Here is a 27,778-nt window from a genome sequence, read left to right on the forward strand (position 1 = left end):
TGGCCCTTGTCGAAGTCGCTCAGATCCTTACGCTTGCCCATTTTTCCTGCTTCCAACACATCAACTTCAAGAACTGACTGTTCTCTTGCTGCCTAATATATCCCACCCACTGACAGGTGCCAATGTAATGAAATAATCAATGTAATTCACTTTATCTCTCAGTGTTTTAAATTTTATGGCTGGTCGGTGTATGTATTATTAAATGCCATTATAACTGCACCAGCCATGAACCCCTGTGACGTCAGAGGGGGACACAACCACTCACTTCTCACAGGAATAATATAAATACGGCACCAACCAACAACTTATCACAATAATGTCTAAGCACATCACAAATATTTCAATATGCAGATATTTAATGTGTGTTAGGGTGAAGATTTGCTTTAAAAGTATAATGCCGGCGACAAATAAAATATGAGAAGCGTCCCCTTTAAGAGGTGCTATGGCAACCGGGCAGCGCGTGTGACCGTTCACTGCGTTAGCTGTGGCTGAGAGAGCAGCGAGCGAGCGAGCGAGCGCGCGCGTCTCTGAGGGGAAGTGGCGCGCGCGGGGGAGTGAGTTGGTGAGTTTCGCTTCAGCTGTTGTTGTAAATCGGACCGAACCGGTACCGGAGGCTCGTGTTTCTGCCGGTGTACCGCAGTCAGTCGGGTGTTCTCTGACGGTAAATGTGTTGAGTGAGTGACCGTGCAGTGTATTAGCGCCGTAGCGGTGCTAACGGTCACAGCCCGGGGTTTAAACCGAGCCGCCGCTGTGAGGGGAATACTGTACCGGCTGAGCCCCGGACACGGTGAGTTCGGTGTGAGAGGAAGACACGGGGGGCGATGTGTCTCTCTCTCTGTGTTTTCCCAGAGCTCTAGCTTGCTGTGAACTGTATGAGTGAACTGTGTGAGTGCACCTGTTAAAACCCCGGATAGTGAGGGGGTGTAGGCGTGAGGGTGAGGGTGTGAGAGAGTGAGGGTGTGGGCGTGAGGATGAGGGTGTGGGGGTGTGAGAGCGTGAGGGTGTGGGCGTGGGGGTGTGAGAGAGTGAGGGTGTGGGCGTGAGGGTGTGGGGGTGTGAGAGAGTGAGGGTGTGGGCGTGAGGGTGTGGGGGTGTGAGAGAGTGAGGGTGTGGGCGTGAGGGTGTGGGGGTGTGAGAGAGTGAGGGTGTGGGCGTGGGGGTGTGAGAGAGTGAGGGTGTGGGCGTGGGGGTGTGAGAGAGTGAGGGTGTGGGCGTGGGGGTGTGAGAGAGTGAGGGTGTGGGCATGAGGGTGTGAGAGAGTGAGGGTGTGGGCGTGAGGGTGTGAGAGAGTGAGGGTGTGGGTGTGGGGGTGTGAGAGAGTGAGGGTGTGGGCGTGAGGGTGTGAGAGAGTGAGGGTGTGGGGGTGTGAGAGAGTGAGGGTGTGGGCGTGAGGGTGTGAGGGTGTGGGGGTGTGAGAGAGTGAGGGTGTGGGCGTGAGGATGAGGGGTTGTGAGAGGGTGAGGGTGTGGGTGTGGGCGTGGAGGTGAGGGGGTGAGAGAGTGAGGGCGTGAGGGTGTGGGTGTGAGAGAGTGAGGGTGTGGGCGTGAGGATGAGGGGGTGTGAGAGGGTGAGGGTGTGGGCGTGAGGATGAGGGGGTGTGAGAGGGTGAGGGCGTGGGTGTGAGTGTTGGTGTGAGGGTGTGAGGGTGAGGGGGTGAGCATTAGGGTGAGGGTGTGGGCATGAGGGTGAGGGTGTGAGCATTAGGTTGAGGGGGTGAGGGCGTGGGTGTGAGGGTGTGAACGTTAGGGTGTGGGCATGAGGGTGAGGGTGTGGGTGTGAGGGTGAGTGGGTGTGAGAGGGTGAGCGTTAGGGTGAGGGTGTGAGCGTTAGGGTGTGGGCATGAGGGTGTGGGCGTTAGGGTGTGGGCATGAGGGTGAGGGTGGTGAGGGCATGAGGGTGGTGAGGGGTGTGGGGGCATGAGGGTGGTGAGGGGTGTGGGGGCATGAGGGTGAGGGCGTGAGCATTAAAGAGAACTTAGTCAGTTCCTACTCATTCACAGGCTTTAACACCTGCTGTCTGAGACTCACTGTTAGCTGAAGTAGTCTGAGAATGCGTTCTCTCTCTCTCTCTCTCTCTGTTGCGCTCTCTCTCCCTCTGTCTGTTTGTCCTTCTCGGTCGGTCTCTCTGTCTGTCTCCCTCTCTCTCTGTGTGTCTCTCTCTGTCCATGTCTTTCTCTGTATGTGTATGTCTCTGTGTGTGTCTTTCTCTGTCTGTCTCTCTGCCTCTGTCTGTCTCTGTCTCTCTCTCTCTCTCTCTCTCTCTCTCTGTATGCGTCTCTCTCTCTCTCTCTCTCTCTCTCTCTCTCTCTCTCTGCCCCCTCTCTCTCTTTCTCCCCTGTCTGTGTGTGTGTGTCTCTCTCTCTGGGAATGAACAGTGTTCTCAGCTGCAGCTACACTTCCCTCAGAATTAGTATTAACACCCTTCAAAAGTTCAAGAATTCATTCATGTATATTCAGTAAGCACTTTATCCTGGACATGGTGGATCTGGAGTCCATGGTAGGAATGCTGGACATGAGGCAGGAATACAGCCTGGATGGAATGCCAGTCAATCTCGGGTCACACCCCCCCCCACACACACACCCCTACTTCCATGGTTAATGGAAAGTGGGATGAAATCACAGAACATTGAGGAAACCCAAGTGGACACTGGGAGAACATGTATCACACAGAAACCACATGCAGACAGTAAGCTGAGCTCATGATCAAACTGGAGACCCTGGAGCTGTGAGGTGGCTGTTCCACCTTCTGCAACACCATGGCCATCCGTATGGACCACAAAGATTATACAAAATAAACATGACACACAATGATTCATGTTTTCTAGTCCTATAATTGGAGAAATTACTCACTCCCTTTCTGTCACCGCTATTTCCCAGTCAGCATTGTGGCAACTCCAGAGCCAGTTCCAGAAACACTGGATGCCAGTCCATTGCAGGGCACTTGGCTTTCCTCCAGCAAAAACCAGTAAATACTGGAGTTCTGTGTTGTGGGCTGAGACCAGAACAGTTTTGGCTGTGTTGTAAAATATGGTAGTGAATCATTGATGCTTCAGGGCTGTTTTTTATCTAGTGGTCCATGTGCTAGAGTGAATATTAATAGCGCAGTGAATTCTTCTAGGTGCTGCTGTTATTTTCTCCAGGAAAGGCTTCACTCAAGAGTAATCGTTGGGTGCCAGTAATTTTGAAATGTTCTGAAAAAAAAAAACCCATTTAAATTCCTTTCTGCTGTTTTAAATAAAGGTAAATATGTTTAAGCTCAAAGTATCACTTGTGGGCGGCACGGTGGTGTAGTGGTTAGCGCTGTCGCCTCACAGCAAGAAGGTTCCAGGTTCAAACCCAGCGGCCGATGGGGGCCTTTCCGCGTGGAGTTTGCATGTTGTCCGGATGGGTTTCCTCCGGGTGCTCCGGTTGCTCCAAAGACATGCAGGTTAGGTTAACTGGTGGCTCTAAATTGACCGTAGGTGTGAATGTGAGTGCGAATGGTTGTCTGTGTCTATGTGTCAGCCCTGTGATGACCTGGTGACTTGTCCAGGGTGTACCCCGCCTTTCGCCCGTAGTCAGCTGGGATAGGCTCCAGCTTGCCTGCGACCCTGTAGAACAGGATAAAGCGGCTACAGATCATGAGATGAGATGTTTAAGCTCAAAGTGTCACTTGTGGGCGGCACGGTGGTGTAGTGGTTAGCGCTGTCGCCTCACAGCAAGAAGGTTCCGGGTTTGAACCCAGCGGCCGGCGAGGGCCTTTCTGTGTGGAGTTTGCATGTTCTCCCCGTGTCTGCGTGGGTTTCCTCTGGGTGCTCTGGTTTCCACCACAGTCCAAAGACATGCAGTTAGGGGCGGCCTTGGGCTGAAGTGCCCTTGAGCAAGGGCGCTCCCCGGGCGCTCTGGTGTGGCTGCCCACTGCTCTGGGTGTGTGTGCGTGTGTTCACTGCTTCAGATGGGTTAAACGCAGAGGATGAATTTCGCTGTGCTTGAAGTGTGCATGTGACAAATAAAGGTTTCTTCTTCGTCATACTTTTTGATGCAAGGGTGCCAATAATTCTGGAGCGGACCGTATAGTGAATTCTGTCCAGATGTATTGTATCTGATGGATGCACTGAACAGTGTTGGGTGTCTGGTGTTTTATTACATGATGTTGTGCCAGGCGCTGAGTAAGCAGTAGGACAAGATTAGTGTGGCTTAAAGAGAACAGGGAGGCAAAATGACGCATGCAGCTTATCTGTGTCCTGAAGACACAACAACATGGTAAATACGCAGGAGTCGGGGAGTGAAGGATGGGCAACACTCGGCTCGACTTATGATGCCGCTGATGTTTGACCTCATTCAGGCAATGCAGTGTTTGTCATTTTGATGGCTGCTTGGACTTACGATACGCGGGAGGATGAGTGATGAAACAGGCTCCACTGTAATCACTTGTCCTTATGGTTTCATCATCTTTATCTTCTGCTGATGCGTTTAGCTGTGCAGGCTTATTGCTACAGGTATGACCATTAAGGCCCGGTCCCACAATACCGATAACTATATAAATAAATCCGTCCCCTGCAGGTTATGTGGTTGGTGCTCACACCAGACCGATACAGATAACGATCCCCATAGCCCAGGCCTGGGTTTATCCGTATCGGTGACGTTGCTTCTGGAGAGATTTTTCCAGGCTTGGACCTGAGCCCATAAAACATCTGACCAATCAGGTAATTGTTTACATCTGATGTTGTCTGAGCACGTACTATTTTTCCTGGGCATCTTTCTACATCCTTGTCGCATCATGAAGTCACGGAATATGAATTCATGGAAAATCTCATCTCATCTCATTATCTCTAGCCGCTTTATCCTGTTCTACAGGGTCGCAGGCAAGCTGGAGCCTATCCCAGCTGACTACGGGCGAAAGGCGGGGTACACCCTGGACAAGTCGCCAGGTCATCACAGGGCTGACACATAGACACTGACAACCATTCACACTCACATTCACACCTACGGTCAATTTAGAGGGATTCATGGAAAATAAAAAATATAATACAAAGCAAGGCTGTTCTATAGACCCCTTGGCATGTTTGTAAACAAACCGACCGTTGCCAGGATGCGCGCGCAGCCTGGACCCAGAAACAATGGCGCTGCCCATAGACAGGCATTATGAGCTGTCAGATTATGCCAAACAATTGTCGTTACAAGATCGAGAATGCTACATAAATAAGTTAACTCTAACAAGCGGACATCGCCTACTGGATCCGCATTTAATTAAAGAGTGGACGGACGATGTTAGTAAGTTCCCTGGTATACAATGGCCAGATATATACTCGTACCTTATTGACAAGACTTCAGTGTACACCCACGAAAAACTTCGTGCCTTCAAGTCTTTAGACGCATATGATTGTTATGTGCGGGCATGTACAACTTGATTAACAATGGGACATTCATATTCATTTTGTTTTAATCAAATCATGCCAGTGATGTGATGGCAATGTGGCTTTAGCTCCAACAGCAAATCCCAACACTAAACAGCAATTTGCAGGAGGTAATGGCATGAAAAGAATGATAGTGTAAAGGGTGCAGCTAAGAGAAATCAGAGCTGCGTAAAAAGCGAGAGGCAGAGAGCAGAAATGAAACTGAACGGGGCGGGAGCTAGGTTAGAGCAGTCAGCGTAAGTTGGCATTTAGGCCAAGTTTACATTAGACCGTATCTGTCTCGTTTTCTTCGCGGATGCAATGTCCGTTTACATTAAAACGCCAGGAAACGGGAATCCGCCAGCGTCCACGTATTCAATCCAGATCGTGTCTGGTCCGGTGCTGTGTAAACATTGAGAATACGCGGATACGCTGTGCTGAGCTCTAGCTGGCGTCGTCATTGGACAACGTCACTGTGACATCCACCTTCCTGATTCGCTGGCGTTGGTCATGTGATGCGACTGCTGAAAAACGGCGCGGACTTCCGCCTTGTATCACCTTTCATTAAAGAGTATAAAAGTATGAAAATACTGCAAATACTGATGCAAATACTGCCCATTGTGTAGTTATGATTGTCTTTAGGCTTGCCATCCTTCCACTTGCAAGTGGTAAGTGATCTGCGCTGGGATCACACACACAGCGGCTCAGTCCCGAATCACTGCTCGTGCGCTCCACTCGCGCGCTCTGTGAGCTGCGCAGGGCCGGAGTGCGCACCCTCCAGAGGGCACTCGCTGTTCAGGGCGGAGTGATTTGGAGCGCAGGATGCCTGCGGAGCCGAGCGTATCCGTGTATTGGTGTTGCTATGTGCACGCGAATCGTGTATTGGTGTTGCTGTGTGCATGCTAATCGTTTTAAAAACGTTAATCTGATGATCTGCTGATACGGTCTAATGTAAACCCCACCTTAGAGTGAGGGCACACAATTTTACCTGTCCATCCTTGCTTTAAAATTGTGATTTTCGGCATACGCAAATAATGATGGCACAAAATCTGGACTGCTTGAGTCAAGCGAGACCTCTCCTACAAACAAAACTGCATGCAAAGCTAAGTTAACATGCTAACAATATTCATTACATTGTGTAACTATGACCCAGCTAATCAGACAAACGTTACCAAAGTGTTTTGCTACATCAATAAACGAAGACTAGAAAGAATAAAAAAGAAAGATTTAATAAATAGCCTGATCTTACCTGTGATGAAGTGGGCGCTGCAAACCCGCACATTTTTGATGGTGCTTTCATCCCAGTCTACACGTTTGATGGCTTGTAGCCAGAGACGTCGGCGATTTTTTTTTTCTTTTCTTTTTTTTTTCTTTTTTTTTTTTTTTGGAATGGGTGAGATCCTGCTGGAATTCTGTACATTTTAACCCCATCACTGCTACGATTCTGACACCCGACAACACAACAACTAGGCATCGCTGAGTCTTTTTTGGGTCCAGGCTGCGCGCGCAATTTCCGCTTACGTATGAATGACGTTTTATTCATTACATGTGATTTTTTTTTTTTTTTTTGCCATGAACGAGTAATAGTAAATTAAAACATATAAATGTAGGTAAAATATTTTAATTATGAACTTTGGCAAGCCAAATATTTTATTGTTTTTAGACTTCTTAATTTTTTTTTTATCCATGATGCATCATCTGTATGAAATCGGTAACCAAACTGTAATGTACTGAAACATCCAGGACCAATCTGTAACCACTGCGTAATTCTTTTTTTATTATATTTCCATAATCCGTGACCTATCCATATTTTGTCAACCACCGGAGTGTGTGCATGGGTTGTTTTGAAGTCTAAGCTGTACAGTACGACCTGGAATAATGTGCTACTACGTACTTGGAAAAAACTTCCATGACTATTCCCAGGTTGCATGCATTTATTTCCCTAAGTAGCGGCACCAAGCGATGATATAGTTGTGGTGTGACGGCTCCAGACTGGAACTAAATTAAGGCAGAGGTATAGTTATAGGTGTAGTTGTTATAGGTATAGTTATAGTTAGTGGTGTTGTGGGATCAGGCCCTTAACAAGGGGATAGGGCTGCGTTTGAAGAAACCTCTGGTTAGCTTTGACCCCTGTATATGTACTGTTTCTCATGTGGTGTGATTATAAATGTCCAGCTTTTATTTTTGAGTGCTGGGAGTGTGATGTTTTTGTCAGTATGTGGATCAGTCATTAAGCCTTGTTTTACTGAATTTGAGTAATATTATTATCAAAATGTTTAATCTATTTGTCATCATTGGCTATCACTCGAACGAGTGAGGATGGTTCTCCTGTTGTTTATGGACCCGCAGATGACCGAAGAGGCCAATCCTAGAGTTGCAAGTCCTGTGACAATATGGACAAGTTGTCGTGGTCCCTGGATGAAGGGAAGCGCTGTTGCTGCTCTGCTGTTCCTTCCTTCCTTCTCTCCCTTCCTTTTCTTAGCTGCTTCTTGGCATAGGCTTACTTTGTGGCGTTGGGTGCCAACTGCCACTAGGCACCTCCAACCAGGACTGTTTAAGGCCAGATGTTCCCAATTGTCTGTCAATGTCACATCTCTTGAGATTAAGATTGTCTGTCTGTCTGTCTGTCTGTCTGTCTGTCTGTCTGTCTAAAATGCTTGTGTTGGGCACCCTGTGTTCTTTGGCCATCTTGCAACTGGGAAGCTGCTTAGGCAAACGGTGATTAGGCATCAGTAGGACGTATCCTTCCCAGCGCAACTGGTTGTGAATAATCATAGTTTCGATACTTGAACAGTTTGCCTCTTCCAGAACACTCACGTTTGTCCGTTTATCTTGCCAACCGATACCCAAAATCTTGCGAAGACAATGTTGATCATATTTTTCCAGGCTGTTTAGGTGACATCTAGAAGTTGTCCGAGTCTCACTTGCACACAGCAGCGTCAGAATAATGACTGCGTTGAGGACACGGATATTGATTTCAGGGCGAAGCTCCTTGTCTTGTCTTCTGTTTATGTGGAGCATCCAGCGTACGGTCAAGTTCCTGTGAATGACCCGTTACGACAGACATGATAAAGTATTAGAACAAGCGCATTTAATATAAACTTGATTTATTATGTATTAGTCAGTACTATCATCAGAGCTGGGCGGCACGGTGGTGTAGTGGTTAGCGCTGTCGCCTCACAGCAAGAAGGTCCTGGGTTCGAGCCCCGGGGCCGGCGAGGGCCTTTCTGTGCAGAGTTTGCATGTTCTCCCCGTGTCCGCGTGGGTTTCCTCCGGGTGCTCCGGTTTCCCCCACAGTCCAAAGACATGCAGGTTAGGTTAACTGCTGACTCTAAATTGACCGTAGGTGTGAATGTGAGTGTGAATGGTTGTCTGTGTCTATGTGTCAGCCCTGTGATGACCTGGCGACTTGTCCAGGGTGTACCCCGCCTTTCGCCCGTAGTCAGCTGGGATAGGCTCCAGCTTGCCTGCGACCCTGTAGAAGGATAAAGCGGCTAGAGATAATGAGATGAGATGAGATCATCAGAGCTGCTGTTAAAGAAAAGTAATCAATACCTTCTGACCAATCAGAATTGAGACTTCAGGCTTGCTCATTATGGATGAATTTATTAGTTCGTATGTTTAAAATCTTTATTTATTTTCTTTAAAGCTGCTTTGTGACAATGTCTATTACTCTTTTTACAAATTGACTTCAGCAGCGCTGTGGTATGTCGTCATATCACATTCTGAGTTCCTTTTGTATGATTTATATTGAAATTAGGGCTGTCAGTCGTTTTATTTATTTTTTTAAATATGTAATCATGATTTAATTGCACTATTGTCCATAGTTAATTCGCACTTTTTAAAATCTGTTCTAAATGTACCTTAAAGGGGTATTTTTCAAGTTTTTGGGGCGTGGTTGTGGACAAATACAGTGGTGCTTGAAAGTTTGTGAACCCTTTAGAATTTTCTATATTTCTGCATAAAATATGACCGAAAACATCATCAGATTTTCACACAAGTCCTAAAAGTAGATAAAGAGAACCCAGTTAAACAAATGAGACAAAATATTATACTTGGTCATTTATTTATTGAGGAAAATGATCCAATATTACATATCTGTGAGTGGCAAAAGTATGTGAACCTTTGGTTTCAGTATCTGGTGTGACCCCCTTGTGCAGCAATAACTGCAACTAAACGTTTGCGGTAACTGTTGATCAGTCCTGCACACCGGCTTGGAGGAATTTTAGCCCATTCCTCCGTACAGAACAGCTTCAACTCTGGGATGTTGGTGGGTTTCCTCACATGAACTGCTCGCTTCAGGTCCTTCCACAACATTTCCATTGGATTAAGGTCAGGACTTTGACTTGGCCATTCCAAAACATTAACTTTATTCTTCTTTAACCATTCTTTGGTAGAACGACTTGTGTGCTTAGGGTCGTTGTCTTGCTGCATGACCCACCTTCTCTTGAGATTCAGTTCATGGACAGATGTCCTGACATTTTCCTTTAGAATTTGCTGGTATAATTCAGAAATCACTGTTCCATCAATGATGGCAAGCCATCCTGGCCCAGATGCAGCAAAGCAGGCCCAAACCATGATACTACCACCACCATGCTTCACAGATGGGATAAGGTTCTGATGCTGGAATGCAGTGTTTTCCTTTCTCCAAACATAACGCTTCTCATTTAAACCAAAAAGTTCTATTTTGGTCTCATCTGTCCACAAAATATTGTTCCAATAGCCTTCTGGCTTGTCCACATGATGTTTAGCAAACTGCAGACGAGCAGCAATGTTCTTTTTGGAGAGCAGTGGCTTTCTCCTTGCAACCCTGCCGTGCACACCATTGTTGTTCAGTGTTCTCCTGATGGTGGACTCATGAACATTAACATTAGCCAATGTGAGAGAGACCTGCAGTTGCTTAGAATTTACCCTGGGGTCCTTGGTGACCTCGCCGACTATTACACGCCTTGCTCTTGGAGTGATCTTTGTTGGCTGACCACTCCTGGGGAGGGGAACAATGGTCTTGAATTTCTTCCATTTGTACACAATCTGTCTGACTGTGGATTGGTGGAGTCCAAACTCTTTAGAGATGGTTTTGTAACCTTTTCCAGCCTGATGAGCATCAACAACACTTTTTCTGAGGTCCTCAGAAATCTCCTTTGTTCGTGCCATGATACACTTCCACAAACATGTGTTGTGAAGATCAGACTTTGATAGATCCCTGTTCTTTAAATAAAACAGGGTGCCCACTCACACCTGATTGTCATCCCACTGATTGAAAACACCCGACTCTAATTTCACCTTCAAATTAACTGCTAATCCTAGAGGTTCACATACTTTTGCCACTCACAGATATGTACTATTGGATCATTTTCCTCAATAAATAAATGACCAAGTATAATATTTTTGTCTCATTTGTTTAACTGGGTTCTCTTTATCTACTTTTAGGACTTGTGTGAAAATCTGATGATGTTTTAGGTCATATTTATGCAGAAATATAGAAAATTCTAAAGGGTTCACAAACTTTCAAGCACCGCTGTATACTTGCTTTATGCAAATATATGTGGTCAGGAAGGATAAGGCTGGACACAGCAAAAATTATTTTTGTGGGTATTTTATTCCCTCACTACATAAGTGTTAACTTTATAATTTTGAGGGTTTAGTACAATTCAATGTGAAATAAAACAATATCATAATTTCCTCTCGTTCTGTCCTTAACTTCCAGCCTCAAACTATGCAGTAAACTAAAACTCGGTGATGTGGACTCTGGACAACAGTAGTGGCTATCTTTTAAATAAAGAAAATAAAAATACAAAACCCAAATAAATACATTTGTTTCTCCACTTAGCTCAAAAAGATGTTTTACCACATTTTACTGGAACTCGCTGGTAAATAGACAGTACATTCATGAGCAAAAACTGCATTTATGAAAACACTTTACATAATTCACAAATTTCTCACAATAAAACAAACTCTCTCACTCCTCCAGTGTGCAGCTTGCACAATTGGACAGCATGCACACACACACACACACACACACACACACCCCTGGACCTTAACACACCGCCTTTTCTTCCCTCTGGACCATCAAACGCATATAAAAATGCACATTTTATGTAAACTGTCAGAATACGACAATATAAGTTGATTCTGTACATAAGTGCACTTTATCACGACTTGCACCGACCAGCTACTTGCTACGTCGCTCGCTCACACTTCCTGATTTCCCAAACCAAGGGGGAGGGGCACAGAACATGCATGCGTTAATTTTGTGTCCAAAAAATTAGTGGTGTTAAAAAGAATTGAAGTTAACGCAAGCAGGCTTAATGGAAATAATTAGCCATATTAACCCCTTCAGTGCCCTTGGACAAGTCACGGCTGACACGGTGGTGTAGTGGTTAGCACGGTCGCCTCACAGCAAGAAGGTTCTGGGTTCGAACCCAGCGGCCATTGAGGGCCTTTCTGTGTGGAGTTTGCATGATCTCCCCGTGTCTGTGTGGGTTTCCTCCGGGTGATCCGGTTTCCCCCACAGTCCAAAGACATGCGGTTAGGTTAATATGGGACGGCTTTGGGCTGAGGCACCTAACTCCCAACTGCTCCCCAGGCGCTGTTAGCATGGCTGCCCACTGCTCTGGGTATGTGTGTGTGCTCATTGCTCACTTGTGTGTGTTTTCACTGCTTCAGATGGGTTAAATGCAGAGAGGAAATTTCACAAGTGTGTGATGAATAAAGTTGTGCTTTCTTTTCTTTTACTGCTGTGCCTTATGACGTATGCTACTTGTCATAAACCCCTCCTTTTATGTACCTTACAGTACATGGCACATTACTTTTACTTCACAGTGGCACATATAAATTAGTCAGTGCCTAGAACATTCTTCCAGTTGGATATGTTTTGGTATGGCGGTACAAAACAGTCACATGACCCTGTATTGGTCATGTGGTGTCCCGTCATTGTCTGACACAGTGCGTTATTTCCCTTTCTTTTTTTTTTTGCTCTTTTAGTGTGTTTTGGAGCAAATTATGGCAAGAAAGAGAGATACTGCAGGAGAAGTGAGGGACATAATATTTAGGGAGACACAGAACATAGAATTGGGAAGTAGTGATGAGGATGAAAGTGGAAATGAGAGCAGTGGAAGTGATTATCAGGGCAGTGTTGCTGATGGATCATCTAGTGATGGCAGTGAGGACAGCATACCTGATTTGGTCATCAGAGGTAGGAAGCGAGCTGTAGCTCGAGGCCTTGGTAGAGGTAGAACTAGAGGTGGCGGAAGAGTAATGCCGAGAGGGAGAGGGCCACGCAGGCGAGGTGGTCGGGTGCATGTACGTGGTGGTGGAGGACACGGTATGAGAGGAGATGGTGAGACTGAGAATGATGATGCTGGTGGAGGAGGTGATGGTGAGGCTAGGGATCGAAGTGGTGGTGGTGGTGGTGGTGATGATCATGATGATAATCAGGGAAACCAAAATGTATATCAGCCAATCTTTAGAGAAGCACATATGGAACAGCCAAATAAACACCGTTTCCTCACAGATGAACTGGTAGACCGTTTTGTTACTGAGACTAACAGGATGGCTCAGCAGTGGTTTGCTACCCATAACCCCAAAAAGTTCTCACGTACCAAAATGCGCGTACTCGCACGTTACAGTTAATTCTGGATGGCAGCCAAGGGGTTAATATGGCACTTTTTTTTTTTTTTTTGTAAATCAGCTTGCTTGTTTTATATGGTTTGGTCTCGTTAATGCAATGTGGAAGCTTGAATCAAATGGAGTTTTTCTCCCTCACATTCTCTAAAGTCCTTCACACTGAATCATTTGTCCAGAGGCCATGTCGAATGAGAACAAAAAGGCTTGTGTACCAGCTGGAGATAGCACGTACTTATTCAGACATCCCCTCTCTCTCTCTCTCTCTCTCTCTCTCTCTCTCTCACATACACTATACTGTACGCCATGAATTTGGCATCAGTCCATTTGGGTGACCTCTTTCTTCAGTCCTTTAGCACCCTTCTTTCGACTTTGGATGATGGTCCGTGTCCTCCCTGAAATCTACACCCGGTTCCCACAGAGCTCTTGCCACCTCCTAGGCTTTTTCCTGGGCTTGGTACATCCAGCCGTGTTTTAAAAATAAAATCAGTGCAAAAATTCTACATTTGTCACAGGCTTTTTCAGTAATCAGTCATGCTCATGTGACTTTGACTGAGAATATGGAGAACGTTGCCTCACCATGATACTGCACACAGATGGAAATAAGACACTGGAGAAACTGAAAATAATTTTCACACCATTTGTAACAATTATGCAAGAACAAGTTGTGCATTTGCTGAGTAAGCAGCAGTTCCTGAGCAAAAGTTGGCATTTTTCAGGTGTTGGACCTGACTGGCAAGAATCAATGCCAGTACTTCTATGGAAAAGAGAGAATCATGACAAAGCTTTTTAGCTTCTCGTTAATTAGCTGAGAAAACTGGGAGATTTTTCATAAGGCAATGGCACATGATTTGTAGGACAAGAAGTTTTAGGGTTAGCCATTTAAATACTTTCGGTCATGCTTTTACATCTAACCACAGCAATTTAAACAATAAACGCCTTAATGTTGTGCTAGCGTTACATTCTTCTTCTTTTTCTCTTTTCTTTAATTAAAGGTCCCATGGCATGAAAATTTCACTTTCTGAGGTTTTTTAACGTTAAAATGAGTTCCTCTGACCTTCTTAAGTCACCCCAGTGGCTAGAAATTTCATAATGTGTAAACCAAACTACGCCCAACATTTGAGAATGGCGCGTCAAAACGGCGCGTTGATAAGCTCTTCCCTTTACTACGTCAACAAGGGAGATGATCCCCACGCCCCCCCTCTGGATTCCCACCCACTGTATGGATTGCCCGCCCAGTTGTAGTTGGGAGACCATAGAGGACACAACAACATGGCATCACCTAAGCGAGCGAAACATGGAAGTTGCGCTGTACATGGATGTGACAACACAGAAAAGAGTCTGTTTTTACTGCCGACGGGAGAGCCCCTGAAGACGCAGTGGCTTAATTTTATTTACTCCAATAATACGCCGTCGAGTCTACCTAAGACGGTGTATGTTTGTCGGAAGCATTTTCCTGATGAATGTTTCCACAACTTGGGACAGTACAGGGCAGGTTTTGCACATCAACTGTCACTGAAGCCTGGGTCCGTACCAAGCATCCCTGCCGCATCAGCCACAAACACCGAACAAGTAAGTGTATAACTGGTCATTTTGCCATGTTTTAAAATCGGTGCGTTAGCCTAGCAATGGCTACATTAGCTGTGCAGCTAACCGCTTCCTGCAGTTAGCCAGGTAATCTGCGCTACAAAACTAAAGAGCATGCAGCATGCTCTGTTAAACTGAGTTTAGTCTGGAAATTGACTGTAACTTATGAGCTTATGTTTGACTATTGCTCCGCAATGCATGTCTTCTGTTGGATAAGCGATATGTTGCTGTAGTTGCTGCTTCTATCCTCTTTGGTTATGGAGTGCGTGTTCAAGCCTAGGGTATTATACGTTCGTAAACTACCACTCCGAACACTCTCACACTCTGTTCTCTGTGTCACGTTGAGTTTATGAAAGGAGTCCGAGGGAGAACGGGGTTTTGTCTTAACAGCGTGGCTACAGGCGCTGATAGCAGCGAGTATGTGTGCGTGCGCAGCTTGGTCAAGCCCCTCCCCCTCCCCCCATGGCCCGCCCCCACCCTCTACCCTTCCCCGCCTCCTGCTTCTCATTAGCAAAACGACGCACTGGGAAAAGCGCTGAAATGGGGCTTTCTCCCAGGAGGCTATATTTACGTGCCGAGGGTTCATTTCAAGAAAGGCTGCGGATATAACATCCGGAAGCCTCCATGAGCCCGTTTAAAGCATCAACAAACCACCATGCCATGGGACCTTTAAGGAATGCTGACCAAAGCAGGTCCAACTTCCATGAGCGTGTTCTTGGATGTTGTTAGACTTAAATGTAACGACTGTTAAATTCTTATTGGGTTACAGCAATTGAAATTGGCATTAAAGACCGTGTCAACTATGAAATCGTCCCTAACCCGTCAAAGACTAGAAGCCAGAGGACTTCCTGTTTTGTTCTGCAGTGCTTGTATTTCCATACTGTGGTTCAAAATGTTAAAGTTTAGGCTATATAACCCATCCGTAACTGCTTATATACAGGAATATCTATTTTGCATGTTGGGAAACATTTATAAAAAGTTGTGTTTTGGTCTGAAATGGTTAAAGAGCACGATCTGATCACCCTCTCCACATGTTTGACTTTTTATTTATTTTTTACTACGTTATTGCCGTGTGCATGGCCTGAATTACAGCTGGGTGCTAAATTGAAAGCACGCAACTGTTAAACCATTTCTTTGCCTGTTTTTTTTGCATTAAGCCTGCACAATATTTTCTTTCAGCTCAAAACCAGTAAATGCCAACCCCATTGTCTGAAAGGCATTGCATTAGTGTTTTTTTTTTTTTTTTTAAATGTCTAGCCTGGTTTTTAAATGCAAAGATGGAGCTGTTCCTGTAAACAGGAAAGCAAGATCAAGTCTGTGGGATTGATGTAAAAATGGAGACCCCACGTGTTGGAAAGGCCCCAAAACAGAGAGAAAGAAGACAATAAATTTGGATGCTTGGCATGGCGGGCTGCCTCACTTGCGTTTCTTTTGGAACTATTCTCAGGCCTGCGTTCCTTACACCCCCTTTTTTTTTGTATAGAGTGAACAGCAGCCCTGCTGTCATGTGACTTTTTGTCTCAACAATTGGCAGTGTTTGTCATTGGCCAGTTTCTTTAAAAGTGCATCAGTCTCCTGGGTAACAGAGCATGGCGGCACCACTTCACCGCACCCCCAACCTCTTATTTTTATGTCTCGCCGACGGTTTGTGCACCCGCAACACTTTTCCGGTAAAGATTCACCTCTAAGCTGATTTGTCTCATCATACAAATGATTGCCTCCTACAGAGTTAATAGAGGTGAGTAGATCTTCAGTATCGAATGCAAGGATAACATTTTATGTGTAGGTTTGTCTCTCATAGTGGCTGGAGGCTCAAGTGTTTTTTTTAAAGAGGTTTTGATTATTTCTTACCGAGTCCTTCAAAGTGTCCTCGGTCATAGTAAGGATAATGGAAAGTTCTTGTCTCTGTCACCATGGCAACAGAAACAAGTGGAATTTCCTTCAGAGGTGCATGATGAGTGATGTACAAAGATAACGTTTACTGAAGAAGCTTTGCTCGGATTTCCTAATGCTACTTTCACCTTGTTGAGACATTTAAATACTAATATAATTTACGATGTACTGTTTTTGCATTGTGGATTGTCTTGAACTTTTTTCTGTCTCAGTTTTTACTAGCATGTAAAAAGACGCACACTTTTTTTTTTTTTTTTTTTAATTGTGTCGTACACCTTTTGGTACAAACCCAGCTTTCTGTTGTTTCACAGCTCGAAGGGTAGAAATATGTCGGAAAATGTTTGGTTGTTTAGTTTTCTGTTACTTGTTGACATGATTGATTTAGTGCAGTATGCAGGGCCAAGCACTAATAGTTTTCACATATGCACTACACTGAGGTCTACGACATAAAAACACAAGGTTTCAGTTGAGAAGACAGTTTGGAAAACAAAATCCCAATTTACTTGCATGAGTAACCAAATATAATCCACCCTGCATTCATACGAGCTCAGACAACTGATCATTTTCTATGCAAGTGCACAACATGGAGCTGTGATTTTGACCTCGGCGGCATGGAGACGGAGCAACAAGCAACTGTGAGATTGAGATTTTTCTGGTTTCTATGCAAATTGGGTACAGTGCAGTAAAGTGATAAATTCAAGCATTCAGCTCATGTAAAGTCTTTGGATCAATCCTATAGTGTGATTTATCCCCACAAACTTTAGTTCCTACCGGTGAACTCTCGTATCTGAACAGCGCACACCCATAAACAACACGAACAATTTTCTAGTGTGAACTCGCTGTGAGATCCTGTGATTCACTCTTTTTTTTTTTTTTTGTGTCCACCAGAGGGTGCTGCACCGAGGTGCAAGGCCCTAATGTTTTCTTCTCATCTCATCTCATTACCTCTAGCCACTTTATCCTGTTCTACAGGGTCGCAGGCAAGCTGGAGCCTATCCCAGCTGACTACGGGCGAAAGGCGGGGTACACCCTGGACAAGTCGCCAGGTCATCACAGGGCTGACACATAGACACAGACAACCATTCACACTCTCATTCACACCTACGGTCAATTTAGAGTCACCAGTTAACCTAACCTGCATGTCTTTGGACTGTGGGGGAAACCGGAGCACCCGGAGGAAACCCACGCGGACACGGGGAGAACATGCAAACTCCACACAGAAAGGCCCTCGCCGGCCACGGGGCTCGAACCCGGACCTTCTTGCTGTGAGGCGACAGCGCTAACCACTACACCACCGTGCCGCCCTATTAGCATTATCATCATCATTCTTTTTCTTCAAGACTTGACCATTTTTGAGGTGGTTCCCATGGGCGAAAACTTGTGGAAATTGGTACACACCTCAATCCTGGCCACCACTACTCAGGGATAGAGGCTTGGCCCTGGGTGTGTCTGGGGTACTCCATTGCACCCCCACATGTCATTGAGACTTTTGCCTGGTATATAGTTTCACTTATCCATGTCAAATTTGGTAGGCATGTGGAGTGCTGCAAGACAAACAAAATTGTGATGTACATCGTGTTCGCCATAGTCAGCAAGAAGGGAGTTATTTTTGGTTTTCTGCGTTTTGACGTGTTACATTTTGACGTTCTTCTCCTAGGCAGTTTGTTGGATTCATGCCAGATTTGGTATAGCGGAGGTGCTCGGGCCCTTCATCGCTTCTTGCAGCTATTTATTTATTTATTTATTTTTTACATTTATTTTTTTCCCCCCTTTTATAGTAGCATTTGGTGAATGAAGGTTAGAGAAGCAGCTTTGGGACCAAAAGGTCACTGGTTTGATTCCCTGGACCAGCAGGAATGGCTGAAGTGCCCTTGAGCCCAAGTGCCAATTGTTTGGTAGTAATTGTCTGTAATAATGAAGAAACAAGCTAGCTTACCTGTTACTTGAACTTGCATCTTTCTTATTTGTCTCTTTACTGATTCTTCATTGATTGATGGCTCACAATAAAGAACCCATATTTTCCCTACAGATCTGGTAGGTTTTTACTTCTTTTGCTGATAAAACGCCTTCAACAAGCACATATCCCATGATGCTGGTTGTTGTTGTTGGTGCTGATCCAGGGCTGGTTTAGCTGGTCACCCAAAATGATCATGGTCACTTGCAAACCAACATTGTTGTGGTCATGGATGCATTTCTAAGCTGTTTTTAATCCCATCAGTCATCTCATCTCATTATCTGTAGCCGGTTTATCCTGTTCTACAGGGTCGCAGGCAAGCTGGAGCCTATCCCAGCTGACTACGGGCGAAAGGCGGGGTACACCCTGGACAAGTCGCCAGGTCATCACAGGGCTGACACATAGACACAGACAACCATTCACACTCACATTCACACCTACGCTCAATTTAGAGTCACCAGTTAACCTAACCTGCATGTCTTTGGACTGTGGGAGAAACCGGAGCACCCGGAGGAAACCCACGCGGACACGGGGAGAACATGCAAACTCCGCACAGAAAGGCCCTCGCCGACCACAGGGCTCGAACCCGGACCTTCTTGCTGTGAGGCGACAGCGCTAACCACTACACCACCGTGCCGCCCACCACTAAGCTTTTTGGATTTAAAAAAAAAGTGCAGAAAATTCTCCAGACAGAATATTCTCCACCATTTTAATATTTCCAGTTCTTCGAGCTAACCTTTAAGAAGCCCGGTCTTGAACCGAGACAGAATATCCGTTAAAAGGTGAATATTTAGGCTAGGTGTGGGCCAGCTGTTATTAAAACCTAAGCCAGTGCTGATTGATAAGATGTTACAAGCATGATGTCATCTTTGGCTGGCTGAACGGTCCGGATTTTCCTGCCTGCAGTGTGCCTGAGGTCCCGTGGTCCCTAAGGACTGCGTCTTTCACAAATCCACCCACGAGCCATCACTTAAACCGACATTCCTTCATTATTAATTTCTCCCTCTAATCCTGGACTTCCACCCCACTCCAAGGTCTCTGACTGTGCAAGTACTTTTTTTTTTTCCCCCCGATTTATTTTATGAGTGCCTGCCTTGTGTTTAGTTTACAACCTAAAAGGCACCTGATGTATAACAAAAGAAAGGAAAGTGAAGTTGGCCATGGTGAAGAGAAGCTGTGGTTTAGTCATTGTGTCTGTCAACAGAGAGCTTTGATGGAGGTTAGGCTGAACGTGAAGGCTTTTGAAAGAGTCATTGTTCTCTCTGGATATCTGCTGCGTCTGAGGGAAGGAAAAAAGTCTGTTAGAGATGAAGGGAAAAAACGCAGAGAGAGAGAGAGAGCGACGGTAGAGGTTTACCCTTTGAAGGTGGGTTTATGTTGTGTTTTTTGTTCCTCATGACCCCTGAACTACTTCGTTCACTTGACGGGCCGCGTTCCAATAACACACTTCCTGATAGAAAAGCTTTTTTTTTTTTTTTTAAATCACATGGACTGACTCATGCAATCTACCAACAAGACTCTCTGACTCCTCTCACAACCAGTGGGAGTGTCTCTCGATCTAGAAGCAGCATTTGGCCAAGAAATAAATAACAAGGGGAAAACGCTGTTCTTCGTCTGACTCGGCTAATCCAGACCAGAGTTGCCAGCCGCGACTCCCCCCAGATTTATGTACCAAAAAGGCCAAAGAGAGCAGATTTGTCATGTTTGTTCTGTAGGTTGTTTCTGATGTTTCACTCATTGATTTAAAAAATGGATTGGTGTGTGTGTGTGTGTCCTGCCTCATGTTTGTTGCGCTCGTGTGTGCCTGCATGTCAGGATGACACGTTGAGAGCTGTGGATGTTTTTTTTTTTTGCCTTGCTTTTCCTTTTCATCTTGTCGTGCCCTTGGTTTGACCCAGGCCACCATGCTCCTGAGAAGAATGAAAGCTGTCTGACCGTGACTGGCCACTGATCCATTCCAGCTGTCCTCATGCTCAGCTCCAGTGACTTTTTAACCGAATCTGCTTCCATTTTATGCACTACGTTCACACTGCAGGCTGAAGTGACTCAAATCCGATTTTTTTCACCCATATGTGACCTGTATCCGATCTTTTATTGACAATATGAACGACACAGATCCGATTTTTTTCAAATCCGACCCAGGCCGTTTGGATATGTGGTCCTAATTCCGATTCCTATCCGATCTTTTCATATGCGACTTCAGTCTGAACCGCCAGGTCGCATTCATCCGACTTACACGTCATCAACAAGCCACAAACGTCACTATTCTGCGCTGAAGTAGGCGGCGGGTCTCTCAAAAAAAGTTACAACAACATGGCGCATGACATCAATGCGACTCCGCACCCACACGTTCCTTTGAACGGAGGTTGCAGTCACTACCCCGCAGAACGCCTGAGCCAAAACCCTTGCCCTCTTCCTTCTCAACCTCCTCCTTAACATCAGGCTATTGTGCATGTTCTGGCTCCGTCGCAACAACAACTGCATCATCGCCAGGTACTCCATGCTGGCTACTGTCATACACAGGAAAGTTTAGGTTACTTCCGTAAACACTGGCCATGCTCACTGCGTGTGACGTCATCGTATCCTGCAATGCGCATGCGGAACACTTAGGTTGCTTTTCATTCATACTGAGGATCACATAAAAGTCGCATATATTTGTTAATGTGAACGATTTCACAAAAAAATCGGAATTGAGCATTAAGCCTTGCAGTGTGAACGTAGTGTTAAACACCACTTTCTTCCATTAAAGTCCCTGTCAGAACAGCAACCTGCTAATGTTATTAGCAGGGTTTTTTCTAGAAAAATTTAGTATGAGGGCGCTCACCATGGCGAGGGAGCGAAGCGGGGGGGGGATGGTGCCGTTGTCCCCCCCCCCCCCCCCCACCGTGCAAAGCCTTTGAAAAATGCTCCAATGGGACATTCTGAGTATCTGAGAGGGAAATTGTAACAAATTGTCTGTCAACATTGAAAAAGAGAGAAGTAATCTTCTTCTGCCTCGGACAGTCTTTGGCTTTCTTCCGTTTCGTGCCGCGGGATGACATCTTTAAATGCCCAAGTGTCAACAAAAACAACTCGCGAACTACTTCTGTCAAAAGCTCCCGCGCCGGTGGGTGAAAGGTCATTCAGTCTCAAGAAATCTCGCTCTACAAGTCAGCTGACCTTGTATGTAACCCATGTCAAATCTCGCGAGAGCAGCCGCGACAAGTAAACAACTAAACAATATGGCGCCTCAGTCTGGAAAACGCCAATTCGGATTGTTTTTGCACCGTCTGGCGGTGTATCTACTATGATTGGAATATTTTTGGAGCAATTATAACGTATTTGATGATCAGACACATTGTCACGTAGTGTTGCTGGGATGTTTTCACGGAGTCGGTAAGGGGGCGCACGCCGAGAGTAAGAGGGCGCAGCGCCCCTGTTCCCCCGTTTAGACGAAAGCCTGATTAGTACTAAATATTTCAAGAACACCCCTTCGGAAATATTTACCTTCTCTTTTTCACTTCACGTTTCAAGCAGTTTATTTTATTTTGGGGCTTTCTGGCTGGCCATCCGCTTAGCATGGAGAAAATGCCACATAACATTCCCAAAGTGAAATGCAGTGGTCTGCTGTTGTGCTTTTAAAAGACCGTCTGCTCCTGTAGACATGAGAGGGAAATTTTGGACTTTCATTGTTCAGGCTTAGCCAAGGTTTATATTATCATCACTGTTTTTGTTTTGGAAGCAAGAATGTAAAGTGCACGCTGTTCTGAAAGAACACACAGTATAATTTAGCATTATGCAGCAGTGCTATCATTGTGACCATAATGACAGAGTGAAGCTAAAATTATCTCCTCCGAGCATAAACAGCAATCACACGCCGCTACCTTGTTTTCTTCTTTTACTCGCACAGCTGTAAAAGCCAAGTCGATAAAAGTAAGAATGCTGTGAAGCCTAACCTGCTCTCATGCTTACGCCGAAGAGTTTTGGATTTTTGAGCTTGGATGGATGGGTTTACTTACTTATGAGGGTACTTCAAAAAGTTCTCGGCCTCACCCAGAACCAAGGGGCGTAACTCCCATTTTGGGGCATAACTGTATACTATAAAGCCTTATCACGGTCCACAAAAACTCAAACGAAAGAAGAAAGGAGAGGAAAGTTTGGAGCCGGTGTGCTGTTGCTCCAGAACAATGTGTCCGTCCACACAGCACAGGTGGCAGAAGCAGTCAAATGCTTTTTTTTTTTTATAAACCCCCCCCCATTTCGTTTCCGGTTGAGAGTACACCGTGCGCATTCTGGTTGCCGCTTCTCACCAGAGCATTTTATTTGTGACCCCTCACCGAACCCAGGGACACATGTCGGCCGAAACGAATCCGAGATAATCGCAAAAGAAGCATTTTTTTTTCGAAATTTGTGATTTTTGTTTTTTTCCATCATGTGCAAGTTGAGATCTTGAAGAATGCAATCAGTATTTCAGATAATAGATTGTTTTGTTGGAAAAGCATACATTTTTTTTTTGTTGCAAATTGTCTCGTTTTTGTCAGGACTGTAGCCTGCTGGGGGGTGTGGGTAAATTACCATATGGGCCATTCACATGATGATTTAAGTCTTTTGTTTTGTTTTTTTCCGCGAATCAGCTGTATGATCCGAGCTGAGCGCATGGCTACTTAACTGCATACAGGCGTGTGATTTCACTATGGAATGAGTTACTAAACAGAGCGCAGAGGAGCTGACACACCGCGAAGCAAACAGACACACGGTATTTACATTGGAGATCACCATTTCTAGCAAAAAAAACGCAACCTCGTTTTCCAGATTGAATGGAATACTTGAATGATCGGATGATACACGGACCGTTCTAGGACTACATTATTCCATCGGAGGCATTGGTGTGTGCAAGGCGCCGTTTCTCTTTCTGATGGGGTAAGTTTATTAATCTAAGGCTGTGTGCTTATTTTTGCATGTAACGGAGAGTGTTGTGGTTTGGTTAAGCCTAGGTCACAACCGGACGGACGATTTTTTGGCCGTGTGATTTTTGGCGTTTCCCAAATTGCTGCGTTTTTTTTTTTTTTTTGTTCATGGAGAAAGACGCGCATTGGCCGTAAGTTTGTCTTGCAACCTGAAAAAAACGTAAGCGCCCGTAGAGTTTGTTTGACATGACAAAGAACCTCTGCGGCTCGAAAATCCGCACATCACACGCGCACTCTCGTGCGTTTCATGCGCACTCTCCGTGCGTTTCTTGCGTTTTTTGCGTGTAGACCGGCCGTAGGAGCGCGTACCGTACGGCCGGTTGTGACCGAGGCTTTACATGAAACTAGTGTTGTGTTAGTTGTGTCATCATCATGCTATCTTCCTTTCTTACGGTGTGAGTAATTTTTCAACCACAAAACGTTAAAGTATACTTTAGGACTTATTTTTGTACTTCATAATTGCGTTGGGCATACTTTGCATGGAAGGAAAATTGACGTGGTGATCTTTTGTTTACATGAAAGTAGTATCGTGCTAGCTCGTAGGGGGTAGAGCTTTCCTTAATGCCATGCAAATGAGCACCATTATGTGCCCGCACTACACCCAGAGTAGCTGAGATGGAAAACTTTGAGGGCGATTTTCTCCCTTTTCTGTTTTAAGAAGTATACACTTTCAAAAGGCCACACATTCTTCAAATATTGTCAGATCTCCACATGGAAGGCATCATTGGAAAGCTTAGAAACTGTACTTTCTGAATCTGTCAATAACTCAAAATGCCCCCGGGCAGACATGTGTCCCTGGATTCTGTGATCTGCCACATTTTATTTTCTCTTTTCTTTTTTTGTGTTTGTGTAGTTTTTGTTTTTGTTTTTGTCCACCGGTTGTGGTGTTTGGGCGTCGGTTCCCTCCAGGCCTTGGTTCGCCGTGGGTGATGCCTGTGCTCCTTGCTATGGACTGCAGTGAGCTCGTTGCTCATTTTAACATCATGGTTGTCCAGCGCTCTGTGCAGCGGTGCTTTAGTGCTTGGCGTGATGTTCCGAGCGATGTTTCTCGGTGGTGTCGCGGCAGCTGTGCAGGCAGTTTGGGACATACCAGCACTCTGCGTGGCAGTGCGTCTGTGCTTGCTTTGTGGATCCATGGCATGATGTTCTGAGTGATGTTGCCCGATGGCATCGTGGCGGCTGTGCAGGCGGTGTGAGACTTGTTTTCGTGTGCCTTTTGGTGGAACTGTGGCTGCTACACCATTGGAATGACATCCTGACCTTTATTTGGTGGACTTTTTTTTTTTTTTCTCTTATAATTGTAAAGTGACCTTGGGTTTTGAGAAAGGCGCTATATAAATTGAACTTTATTATAAATCTGGCTTTGAACTGTTGCCCCATGCACCTTACTCACCCGACCTGGCACCGTCTAACTTCTTCTGCCTGTTCCCCAGACTGAAATCTTACTTGTGCGGTCGCCATTTTCAGAGTGATTATGAAGTCATCCGTGCTGTTGAGGAGGATCTGGAGGCTTAAGATGTGACCACCTTCCACGAAGGAATAGCGAAGCGTGAGCATCAATAGACCAAGTGCATTGACGTTAAAGGAGACTATACTCAAAAATAATGCAAGAGCAATCTTTCTCCTGTGACTTTTTCTGGGTGAGGCCGAGAACTTTGTGAAGTACCCTCGTACATACTTTACTTAAAGGCGCAATGGAATGGAAATTTGTATTTACCTCAGCATATTTGAAAAAGGAGAGTTCAGCATATGGAACTGACATACTGTGGAGCTCACACACTGTTGTCTCCTCTTTCAAATGCAAAACATGGATATGCAAAAGAGGGCGGTAAATCCTGGAGTGTTTCATAACAGTACAGACTCGTGAATAATCACGCCCCCAAAATTTGCATACACCAGCCCATGTTCAAGTTCAAAAGCGATATTACCACAGCCAAACCTTCAGATACAATGAGATCAAGTGTCATTGGCATACATGTCAACCTTTAGTTACCCATGCCCTTACAAAATCTGTACGTTTCCCTTACATACACCCATGAGCCCTTATACACGAGAAAAAATTCCAATATATAATCCGAAGCACTGATTTGTTTTATTCCACATTGTACACTCCTATTGTAATAGGCATATTTATCACACTGCATCAAATTAAAGGGATCAAATAAGCAGGGACTGAATAAAAAGAAATTTTAGATCCCAGAGAAAACAACTGAATTAAAAAGGACTGTACAGTCAGGTAAACAATTATCTACTAAAGAGAATGACTGACTGACTGACTGACTGACTGACTGACTGACTGACTGACTGAACTATAAACTTAATTATTTAATATACATTGTATCAGTAATGCCAGAATTATTGATGTAAATTTTGCAAATAAAATGTATTAATATTAAATAGTTCATAAAAATTACACAAAGTTCTATTTGACAAGTGTTGACATCACCTACAATATTACACTCCACCAAAGAAAATTACTTGAAATATCACAGCATTTTTTTTTTTTTTTTGCGGTGCGATTTCCATCAAATCCTGCGCTCTGATTGGCTGGCGAGCGGGTCCATATCCTACAATACAAACCCCAGTTATGGACCCCGGTTATGGACCTCAGGCGACTCACTCGTTCACAACAACAAACATAGCATTTTTTGTCAACATTTTTTTTAATAAGATTTATTTATAAGATTATCAAAAATCTTAAATTTTTGCCAGCATTTCTCAGGAGAACAGCATTAATTTTACAGCATGGATAGCGATAACGACAGTGTTCACAGCGAAAGCAAGTTTTACTGCCCTGAGGAAGAAGAAATAAAAGAAAACATTTCAGGAGAAAGCTAAAAACCTCTAACTGTTGCTAACGCCGAGCAAAAACATGGCTGAATCCTGAATGACTCAATTTTGTATAAATAGGGGACTACATAGGCAGCAAAATGTATTATTTTTTTTTCCTGCCATGGAAGTGCACTTGTATACCGAGGAGGAAGCCATTTGCATTACAGCCGTGAATGAGGATTCAAAATGGCGGCTCGCCTTGGCTCGGTTTTCCCTTTCGGGCGCTCTCGTTTTCTGTTAGAATTTGGTAAAGAAACAAAATAAATATTATTTACCAACTTAAGGTCGGTCCGTATGGTGAAGTTCCATGACCTTGGCCTTGAATACTGACCTCGGCCCAGAGGGCCTCGCTCAGTACTTTTCAAGACCTCGGTCACGGTATTTCACGATATGGACCTCCCAGCTGGGAAATAACACGTATGTACTAAGTAGGTATTTTAATTAAAATAGTAGGTTACATGTAATAAATTATATATAATCATGCCAAACAGTAAATGAAGGTTAGTAAAAGTTCCATTTGAGGAAAAAAAGTGTTGACACCACAAGCAGTGTTCGATCCAACTAAAGATGACCAAACCACATCAAGTATATTATGTAAACAAGGATAAGTGAAAATATTAATAAATTATGAAGTTAAATTGAAAATCTTCTCAGTAATTTATAACAAGAATTTAAATCTTATTCCTTTTTGGAGTGTTCTTTGTTGTACAAAGATGTTGCAGATTTGGCACGAGCATGGGCGATTGCTCTAAGACAACGAGGGAGGCTCAGCCTCCTCTAAAAATGCCCTTATAACTTTTTAATGTGTGCGTGAGTTTCTCCCCCTCGTGACAGCGCGATGCAGGCCAGCCTCAGTGCACTTCAATGGCATTTGGGAGCTCTGCGCTTTTCAGTCTCAAAATGCAAGAGGATTATTGGACAAATACTGCGAAAATGCCTGCCTACGGACTCCCACGGACTCCCAGCCTCAGTGGACTTCAGTGGCATTTGGGAGCTATGCGCTTTTCAATCTCAAAATGCAAGACGGTTATTGGACAAATACTGCGAAAACGCCCGCCCCACGGACTCCCAGCCTCACATGGGAGGGACATGGCAGTTTCCGTGAGGAGACTGGTGATTGGTGAAAGCGGCCGGATATTTTCTTTGATTGACAGCTCATTTCAAATACAGACAGGCAGCGGTGAATCTCAGTTCAGTCCCATGCGGATTCGCAAGTGCTGTGGTGTATTGTAAGAGATCAGCTTACATTTCGATTTCATTCATTACATACGGTTTCTACCAGCTTTTTTAGTTTGTATATATTTTCATTGTAAATAAAGTGTAAATATAGTGTTGTCAAGTTTGCTATCTTAGTTCCAGAAATTTCGTTTATTTGAGTGATTGAACTTGAGGGGGCTAGTCAGCTAGCAAGAAAGCTGCGCACGGATGCCAAGCATTGCTGATTTAATTTTGGCGAAGCCATTTGCCAGTCTTCCTTTCGAGGAAAAAATTAAAATTAAAGAGACCAACGCCTCAAATTGACTTGGTGAAAAAGGTAGGGAATAATACTCGTTCCTTTCAGCTCTCCTG

The 27,778-nt window shown here is 44.8% G+C and overlaps 1 protein-coding gene across 2 annotated transcripts in view; it reads left to right on the top strand.

Moving 5' to 3' along the window:
• Nucleotides 1-474: 474 nt before the first annotated feature.
• Nucleotides 475-27,778, top strand: part of rassf7a (Ras association domain family member 7a) — an 87,806-nt gene continuing 60,502 nt past the window's right edge. Inside the window, exon 1 of one of the 2 annotated variants that reach the window (XM_060915097.1) lies at nucleotides 475-562. The gene's annotated coding sequence lies outside the window, so the exon portion shown is untranslated. Of the gene's footprint in view, nucleotides 563-600; nucleotides 788-27,778 lie in introns of those variants that run through there. The other variant, XM_060915098.1, reaches the window with a different exon arrangement.

Source organism: Neoarius graeffei, chromosome 2 (genome assembly GCF_027579695.1).
Source record: "Neoarius graeffei isolate fNeoGra1 chromosome 2, fNeoGra1.pri, whole genome shotgun sequence".
NCBI classification, from domain to species: Eukaryota; Metazoa; Chordata; class Actinopteri; order Siluriformes; family Ariidae; genus Neoarius; species Neoarius graeffei.